The 10,407-nt window shown below is 29.9% G+C and overlaps 1 pseudogene; it reads left to right on the top strand.

The window, feature by feature from the left end:
* Positions 1-4,344: 4,344 nt before the first annotated feature.
* On the top strand, positions 4,345-4,463 carry LOC118609760 (annotated as a pseudogene).
* Positions 4,464-10,407: the final 5,944 nt, after the last annotated feature.

Here is a 10,407-nt window from a genome sequence, read left to right as displayed (position 1 = left end):
CACTATGCAAGACATGGTATTTAGTACTTGTCTATGTAGTTTGTTCAACTAGTCATATATTCTTACATAAAATTTTAAACATAATATGAAATATTCTTATTCAGTGTAATTACATACATTTCAATGTGTAACTATTTTTTAATATTAAAATTGATCATTTTATACTTGTCCATTATTCCAATTATGTTGAAACTATATAGTCCAGAAAATATTTTTATCAGTGTTTTAACACTGAGCAAAGGACATGAGATGTAGTTGCTAACTAAAGTAACTTTTAGTTGAATTAAATATTTGATTAACATATATTTGATTTTCAATTTCAGATGCTTAAAACATATACATACAGAGATGATTTTTTTTTTTTTTTTACCCAAAACACATTTCCAAAAAAGAAATCTCTGGAACTAGATGTCTTCCTTCTTGAATTCTGTCAAACATTTAAGAAAGAAACACCATCATTCTTATACAAAATCTTTCAGGAAATAAAAGAATAACTACTTGACTTCTTTCATTAGTTCATCATAAGCCTAATAACAAAATCACATGAGCATAGAGTAAGAAATACTGAACAGAAAGCACTAATGTGCCCATACATACAAAACTACTCAGAAATTTCACTGTTTACTCTGTCATTGTTACAACCACATTATTACCCCATGTGGTAATAACTTGGGATGTAAAGTAATCCATTACAGAACTAGCATGTAACAGACTTTTTATATTAAAATGTATTTACAAAAACATATTTTACTTCTTAAAGTTCAGCTTTCTATTCTTATGCAAAGAAAAAACAACCTTTTTGCTACACGTACAATAGTTGGTGCAGTATATTGTAGATAAGCTCATACCGAATTCCTAATGATCACTGTTCTTTGTTGACTTTATTTAAACAGTATTATTTTAATTTTTGTGGTATCATCAAGGTTAAGTTCTTTGCTTTTATATCTTGACCACTATTATGAACTTGCTAATGCTTCAATGCTTTGGAAATTATGAATGAGCTAATTAAGGTTGAATTTCTTTGAGGTACTCAGAATAAAATGTATTGATTGGCATTTGACCTATACCACAGAAAATGGTGTAGAATTCAATAATGATTAGTATGCAGGAGTTACTCCTCCCATCTATTATAGAGTTCCCTCAAAAGAAAAAAAAAATAATGCTGACAGGACTGAGGCAATTCGTTCTGTTATAATGTGTGTGTGTGTGTGTGTGTGTGTGTGTGTGTATAAATAATTCAGCCATTCTGCCATTCCACCAAAGATATCCATGAAAATAATCTGCTCATGTAGGAAGTGAACAAATCACAGAAAGCAGCTCGTTATGAATTTGATGATTACTTTTATATTACTAAATGCCAAAACACTAAGATTTCATATATATATATATGAAAATACATATATATACATATATATGCACATATGTATATATGTATATATGTATATATATACACACATATGTATATGTATATATATACACATATACATATGTCTGTATATATGTGTATATATATGTATGTGTATATAGATATAGCTTTTAAGCTTCTACTGCCTAAACTTTTCACTCTAAATTTTGCAAATATTTTAGCCTTGTTACTTGTATTTTTAACAGGATTTTAATAGGTTGGAATAAAATCTTGGGTTAAAGAAGATTAAAATTACAACTAAAATCTTTTATTTAATCATGCTTAAAAGGAGTAAAGAAGAGGATGTAATTGAAAGAAATATTAGAAGAAGGCACAAATACAATTATTTAAATAACCTCTATATAATTTATTTCTAAAGCAAACTGCCTGTTACATTTTCATACATGTATGCAAAAGCTTTATGAATCTGCTATAATAATATGTGAGTGTATACATGTGAAGATTTTAATGGTTAACTGAATTGAATATTTCTCACTCCTATTTGGTAATATATATTTTTGTCTTTAATTTGCATATAAATTATATAGAATAAGAATTAAGCTTTCAATAATAAAGACTCTTCCATTTGCATTTATCCTTTACTTTAAAGATTCGATTTAATTTTTGGTCAAAACTAAGAGTATTCTTATATTGTATAGAATTTATACTTTTCTAATTACTATATATACTGTGTATAGTAATAGAAGAATTTAAGTGAGAGGCTCTCAAGTTATACTTCTTGGGTTTCAATTCTTTCATCGGCATTTACTAGCTCTGTGACCTTGGGCAATCAATATAACATCTCTTTGGCTGCCATCATATAAGACAATCAAAAATGTGTGATAGCTGTATGTTTGCTACCTTGTAAATAGGTATTGTTAACCCAACTTCACAGAGGAGCTAATATTTTAAAGAATGTCTTCCAATTTCATATACTCTTTTAATCTTGTTGCATGGTCTCATATCTTAGTGTATAATCTCCACACCAAAATGTAGAATTCATATCCACTTGACAATGTCATTGCCTTCAGCACATATAAAGAAATGCCTCTTTAAAAAAAAAAAAAATCCACTTCAAAACATTAGATTTCTTTTTCTCACATTTTTATTTCAATAACATCTGGCCATTCAACATTGAACTCAGGTAATTTGCTATGTACTTAAAAGAATTATTACTTTTGTTCTAGGGACTACACCACCTGTATACAGGACCAGCTAGATAATTTGCAGGTTTCAGTGCAAAAGGAAAACAGAGTGTCTGTGACAGGCTCATAGAATGAGATGTCCTCTCCTAATTGAGCAAGTACCCACGTTATTCATATAGGGTTCTGGGATCAATAAGCTTTGATTAATTTATTTTTTATAATTTTTGGATGATGCTGTAATTTTTTCAAATTTTATTGAGATATAACTGACACATGTTATTGTGTAAGTTTAAAGTCTACAACATGATGATTTGATATATGTACATATTGTGAAATGATCACCACAATAAGTTTAGTTAACATCCATCACCTCATATACTTACTAATATTTTTGAGGTGAGAATTTTTAAGATCTATTTTCTCAGCAACTTCTAAGTATACAATCAGTATTATTGGCTATAGTCATGAGGCGATACATTTGATTTCCCAGAATTATTTATCTTATAGCTAGATTTTTGTAACCTTTGACTATTTTCACCCATTTTCTCCATCTCCTTCCACACCTACCTCCCTTAAATTTTGTGCCAAGGAAAATGCCTTAGTTGCCTCATCTTCTCCCTGCTCCTTTTACTATGAGTCAAGTTTAAATATAGTTTACTAAAGAATTTAAACATGAGATACATGGGGTAACAAATTACAATGATATGAACACAGATCTCTCAGTAGCCATGACTAGTTAGATAACTTAACCAGTATTATCTACTGTCTTTGTTATTTCAAACATCTTAAATAATGACATACATAATGATTAGTTATAAGATTTATAAGATGAATTCAACATGTAGAACTGATGTATAGAAATGTGTATATGATTAAATAAAGGTTATCAGCATCCATGAATTATTTAAAATCTTTGGATTTAATGTATTAACATATAATGAAAAAACTAGTATTATTAAATTAAACACATTGTATTTATTGAATATCATGAATTTTACTATAAGAAAACACCACCCTCCAAAAAGTCACCAGAATTTATTTGTATATTTCAGTAGTTAAATGATGTTTAAAAATCACTATCCTTTTCTACTATGGTGAATTTCAGATGTAATGTTTTTAAATCACTGTGGCATATATAAAATATATTATTGTTGACTATCAAAGGAGAAAACTGTATACTCCAGACAAATTTTGAACTCGACATCCATCTAATTGATTTTTAACAAATGTAACAAATCAATATAGGAGAGAGGACAAACAATGTAAATGATTAATCAGGAGATAATGATAAACACTTTGGAATATTTCTGTAACTGAACATTACACATTTTTATGAATATTTAACTCTGTTATTTCTTTCTTATATGTTATTTGGCATTATTCTGTAGTGTTTTTCCTTATGCCTCATTCATTTCTTGAAAGATGATGAATTTCTGGCCTTTCACTATTAATTGGTGATAATTTACCAATGTCTCTATATTGAGGCTCAAATTGTCCCCAAATTGGTCAGTAGGAACCCCTTCCGAAAGTCCCTGTGTTTACATGCCACCATCATTCTTTAATGATACCCATATTCTGTGGAACACAAATGTATTTTCTACCCAGTGCTAAAATAAAATTTCTCTCCAATAGAGATGATGAATAAATGGAATATGCATAGCTTCATCAATATATTATTAGAACTACAACTTCTAACATTTAAATATTAGTTTCTTTTTAAAAACATGTGTGAAGAGTATCCCTGAGTTTAATTATAATATTAACATTTATTATCATTAAAAAATACTGCAACAAGTCTATGGCCATGCTACCCTGAACAAGCCCGATCCCATCTGATCTCTGAAGCTAAGCAAGATCGAGCCTGGTTAGTACTTGGATGAGAGACCACCTAGGAAGCCCAGGTGCTGTAGGTGTAAAAAATAAAAATAAATAAATAAATAAGAAGGGATTGTAAATTGACAAGGTCCTTGCAATCTGTGAGGTCAACCAAAGGTTGTCTCACCGCCCCCACCCCCAAAAAAAGTTCTGAGACAAGCACAAATATTACTTACATTTTGATGCTCAAATAGAGGCACTTTGTCAGTTGGAAAAGGAGTGGTGAAATGCAGGCATAAAACCAAAACCTCTTATCATTTTAAGGACTAATGCCTATTATATATTACATCCTACCAGACTGGAGTTAAATAGTCTCAGCTTATAAAAGTCCATTTCACTGATAAATTTTAAATAGTTTTGTTAAATATTATAATATTTTCCATGCATATTTAGGAAACATCATACTAATTAAAGCATCTACTATTGAAATTTAAACAAGCAGAAAATGATTCTTTTGTGGATTTACTGACCTCTAGCCTTTTCCCCATTACTTTATTTCTTTGCTTGCCCCATTTTGGTGACTATTTTTGCCACTTTTAAATGGCGTTTATTTCTAAGATGCCATGGTTGCAACAAGCATTTTTAAAATCTTTATATGATTAGGCAAGTTTATCATAAATTTTATATATAAAGCAAACTAAACAAAATTATAAGTAACCTAGGTAATGACAGATGTATAAATACGAATCTGAACATAACTAAAAAGTATATAAATCAACAAGGAGTACCAGTTACACCACACAAGTAAAAAGCAATAAAAGCGGAAAACAGAGAACACTAAAAACTTTAAATCTTATAAGCAGAGACAAGTAATAATCATTTTCTACCACTCATATTTAGTTACTCTTTTCTCAAATTTTACGTAGAGCAATTTAGGTTGTAAAAAGACAACACAGAAGAGGAAATGAAGCAGCAGAGTGCCTACTATTGAGGTAAAATCACCCTAAAAGAGAAAAGTCACTCTACATATAAAAATATTGAAAACGAAAATAGTTCTTGAAAAACAAAATACTGATTTCACAGAAAAGAATTAAAAGAGCAAACAGGACTCAAATAGCAGTCTTGCTAAGGCAACATTTTGGGAGAGAAGGTTAGTAGGAAAGGAAAGAAACTATTTGGAAAGTAAACACTAAAGGGAAACTGAGGGAAGAGGAAAGAACTTATTGTTCTGCAAAAATAGGGAAAAAAACTCAAAGGACACACACCATCTTATTACCTTTCAAAAAACCAACCATTAAAAATATCAAACTCTAGAACACTAAGAAAAGAGAATATCCTTAAGAATCTTGAAAATTACTCCAAACTGCCAGAATCCTTCATAAGATCTTATATCTATAAACTCTTGTACAAAAAAACATAAAACATTAAAATGAAAACACTTCTTTCTGATTACAAAGACCCCAAAAGCACATACACATAAACTATAAACTCTAAAAAACTAAGATAAATTAAACATGCACAAACAAGTACTTAGTTAAGTGGAAAACAAACAGCACAGGTCAAAAATTCAAAAATGAAAGAAATAGACAAAAGGAAGAATAATAAATAAAATTTAAAAATAAAATTTAAAAAGGTAAAATCATCAACAATGCACAAGAGTTCATTTTTCTCCACATCCTCTCCAGTAAAAGACAACTACAAATATATACAGCTATCCCATCCTTTTACCCCTGATGCGTGTGTACAGACTGAAAGCAGCTAAGAGCTGAGTTATAAAGAAGGATGTTATAACATGAACTAGTTTCCACCTCAGGTGTAGTAGATTGAAAGTTGAATCTAACCAAGTTAACTGACTATTAAAACAAAAATTTCAACAGAGTTTTAAAGAACTACTACAAAGTTCAAAGATGATATTATATAATATTTATAGTGCTTACTATAAAATCCAAAAGTTTTCATCATGTCAAAAGACAGAAAAATGTGACCAATTCTCAAGGGATAAAATAACCAATAGAAGACTACCATGAAATTACCCATCTGCTAGAGATATCAGTTGGAAACTTTAAAGTAACTATTATTCCTATGCTCAGTGAAGTGCAGAAATTACTCTCACCATAAATGAAAAGTAAGAATAATTGAGCAAATTTATTTTAAAAAGAAATAAAACAAAACAGGAAGCACAATAAAAATAAACAGAAGTATCTAAACCTGAAAAATAAAACATCTGAAATTAAAAACAAAAACAAAAACAAAAAAGAACCATTGGTTAAGCCTAAGAGTAGAATGGAGATGATAGAAAAAGGTAAGTAAACTTCTAGATACATCAACAGAAAACAGAAAACCTGAAAAAAATAAAGAAGATTGAATAAAAATAATTAATAGAACTTCAGAAACATGTGGGATAGTTTCCCCATATGTAACATATATGGAATTCAGGTCCCACAGGGTAGGAAAGAGAGAATAAGAGAAAAAAATATTTTGAGAAATAGTGGCTGAATTTTTCCAAATTTAGCGCAATATTAAAATTTATAGATTAAAGAATCTTAGGAAACCTCAAACAGGATAAACTCAGAGAGAAACATGACCAAGCATATTATGCCCAAATAGTAAAACACAAAGACAAGGAAATAATCTTGAAAGCAGCCAGAGGTGTGTGTGGGGTGGGGGGGAACTACATAGTTTCCATGGACCATTTCCACTCCTTCTGCAAACCAGCAATGCAGTGTTTATTTTTTTCTATATTTAATGTTAAAAATAGTTGAATTTTAATAATAATGTCTTTGCAAATGCTATTTAGCTGCCATATATACCTATTTTTACTAAGAAAAAGATTAAGAGAATCCACATCAAATGGAAGGATTTTATTGTAGCCTACGTCTATAGATTGAGGGGAAGATCTGGGATTTTCCCACTTGTTAAATCTCAAAATATTGAAGAAGAGAAAAGAACATTATCATAGCTTGATTCTGTAGATTAAGGGGAAAGTTCAGGATTTTCTCACTCATTAAATCTGAAAATATTGTTAAAGTGAGATATGGGATATTTTCTATACCCAACAACATTTAGAGTATTTAAATTACAAGATATGAGATGTTAGCAAGTAGTTATTGAAATGTATGTTAGAGTATATATATGTCTTCGGGATTTGAGAAGAGTCAGACTGTGAGAATACAGGTCTAAGTGACTTAAAAGAAGAATAATATGTTTCTGTAATATTGTCATTTTCTGCGAGATATAAAGGCGATTGGAGGTCATAAGAGATGATCATATAGAAATAATCATATTGGGAGAGAGGATTCCATCATTATTATAATTGCCAATATTATTATAAATATGTCCAACAGTTTTTTCTTCACATTATCATTTTTTCTTAATGAGAATCAGCTTGAGGTAAGGTAAGAAGATAGAATGAGCCTTGAACAATAAGGTTTTATTTATTGTTTTACTCATGCTGCTCTACTATTACTACTTGCTATTTCACAAAGAATAAAACTTTGTTTTACATTTCTGTATTTGTTCTAAGCCTTATTTGAACTTTTTTTTTTAAATCTAAATATCATGTTCAGGCATTGTTTTGTGTTATTTAATATTTGATTTTAATAATTACAATAATTTAATAATTTAATGTAATAGTCATAGAACATACTACTAAAAGGTCAGATTTAGAAGAGAAAATTTAAAATTTTTGGCTTTATTTAAAACATAAAATTGACAGGTCTCTTATTTCAACTTGCTAAAATAAAGGAGTTATAATTATAAACTTGCTGATATTTTATTCCTTTTATTAGTTTAGCCTTTGGTTTGAATCTTTTAATAGATTTTCAATTACTTCAACTTAACAAAATTTCAGCTTTGTATTCCTTCTAAAATTATGTAAATCTTAATAAATTCGTCTCTATGTTTGTGACATATTATCAATATTCCTTTTACTATTTAACTTTATAAATAGAATAGCCCGTCCAATGACCAATTATAATACTGATACTTTATTGCATTTTAAAACTTGTAGTCAATTGTTACAAAGTATATTACCACCCGCACAAAGCTTAGATTTTATATTATTATATTTAAGGCAAGTTGCATTACTAATGTTATAATATATAGTCAGATTTTAATTTTCTGGACATGTATGTATAACTTCAAATTAAGTCAAGCCAATTTTCATGATTTCAAAAGGCAGAATATTTCCAGATTAAAAATTTTCTCATTTGATATGCCCTAATAAAATATGAATTCCAAATGTGGTAACTTTAAAACTGAGTTTTATAGTAATGAGGAACATTTTGTTTTTTAAAAAATATATAAATATATTTAGTGAAAACCTTTTAAAAAGGCCATATTTTATTTTAATCCCTTACTTTTGTTTTTAACATTTGGGATTTCATGGTCCAATTCACAGGACTTCATTTATTGGACCCAGATTTTGTTGCCATTTCAAGACTTGTAATGCCACATTTTGATATAAGCCTCAAGACAAAATTTTGAACTTAGAAGCACTGTTTTTAAATATTTTTAATACTATAGTCATTATTTTGTTTTTCATATTTGGGAGTGACTTATTTAAATGAGAGTTATCCTAAGCTAATACTTTGAGAAGGCATGCTTCTGAGTTCAAAGTATAGTCACAAGAATTTCCCAGGTACAGTTTCAAAATTTCAGAACAAAACACCCCAATTCATTGCTGAACTTTACCTTTAGTTCAGTTACAATAAAAAGAAAAATATATATGTAAAATGCATCCAACATAGGGAAAGGAGGGAAAAACCAAATAATTATATCATCATTTTCTGTTCCTCTGTAGCTATTTGCCTGAAATTGTAGGCGGCCACTCGGATGATCTTTTCCAATTGTCTGTGTTAAAGGTTAGAGGGGAAAAAAAGCATCCAGTAACTTACGAGTTTGCCTCTTGCTTTAGAAGGCCACTGCTGCAACTCTGAGAGGGCCTTAGAGAATGAGAGCTTTCTCTGACAGCATAATTTGCCGAGTATCAAATTCATTTGGAAGAAAAATTGCCACTCTCTGGTTGATCAGAGGTCACAGGTGGAAACAGAGACCACCGAGCATCATAATAGTTCCCCACAGGTATAGGCCCAGTTTGAATGTGAATGGCAATGGTAACAAGACAAAGAGCTTCACCACTAAAATTCTATCAGAGAAGTTATTATAGTGTTTGGCTTTATGGATTCTGTCAAAGAGAAATGACTTCAGCTGCTGCTGCTGCTAGCTGTAACTTCTGCCAAGTTCTATATAGAGACTAGTAGAACAGCTTGTTGAAATTTCAATAGAGGCTGACTCAGGGAAAAAAAAAAAGAAAGTACTATATAGTCTTCATCTAAGCTGTATCATGACTTTCAGAGAATTCAATATATAGTCTGTGTTTATTTCCTAGTGTAAATACAATTTAAGAAATTCCTAGCTGTACAGTTCTCCGAGGCATTTGGCTTGATACAATTTCACGATCATATAAAACCTGCCTAGCAAGTAAATATTTAAATCTAAATGAAAACTTTTCACAGCAATAGGAGTGGTGGATTCTGTCCCCCCACTTTCATTTAATCAGCCTAGTTATTCAGAGAAAATAGCAAATAGTTACTTAGTCACTGTTTTGTGTAAATTTCAGGGGGGGAAAAATCTTTACTAATTAGAAATAGGTAAAAGAGCATTTCAAGGTTCATCAAATTCGTAAATAAAATGATCAACATTTCAGCATGCCTAAAATACATCAATAAGATCATACCTGAGTAGAAATTTATAAGGAAGAAAATCCAACAGTCATAGAAGCTATATATCATCTCTAACACTAGGTATTGACTAGTTAAAATAGGCATTTATCCAAATATCCATTTGTGAGATAAAGGACAGTCATTTTGCTCTTCACACAGTTTTCAGACCCATAAAGGAGAGACAATTGGAATTATGTTGATTATCAGAGAATGTATGATCATCCATCTCATTGAATTAGAATGCTTTCTCTAGAAATAAATGTCTTCGTTGTTGATTTTATCTTTAAGTTAAAACCTTTACGAAGTGAACACTATTGAA

Source organism: Rousettus aegyptiacus, unplaced genomic scaffold (genome assembly GCF_014176215.1).
Source record: "Rousettus aegyptiacus isolate mRouAeg1 unplaced genomic scaffold, mRouAeg1.p scaffold_m13_p_11, whole genome shotgun sequence".
NCBI classification, from domain to species: Eukaryota; Metazoa; Chordata; class Mammalia; order Chiroptera; family Pteropodidae; genus Rousettus; species Rousettus aegyptiacus.
This window is presented reverse-complemented; position numbering and strand designations above follow the sequence as displayed.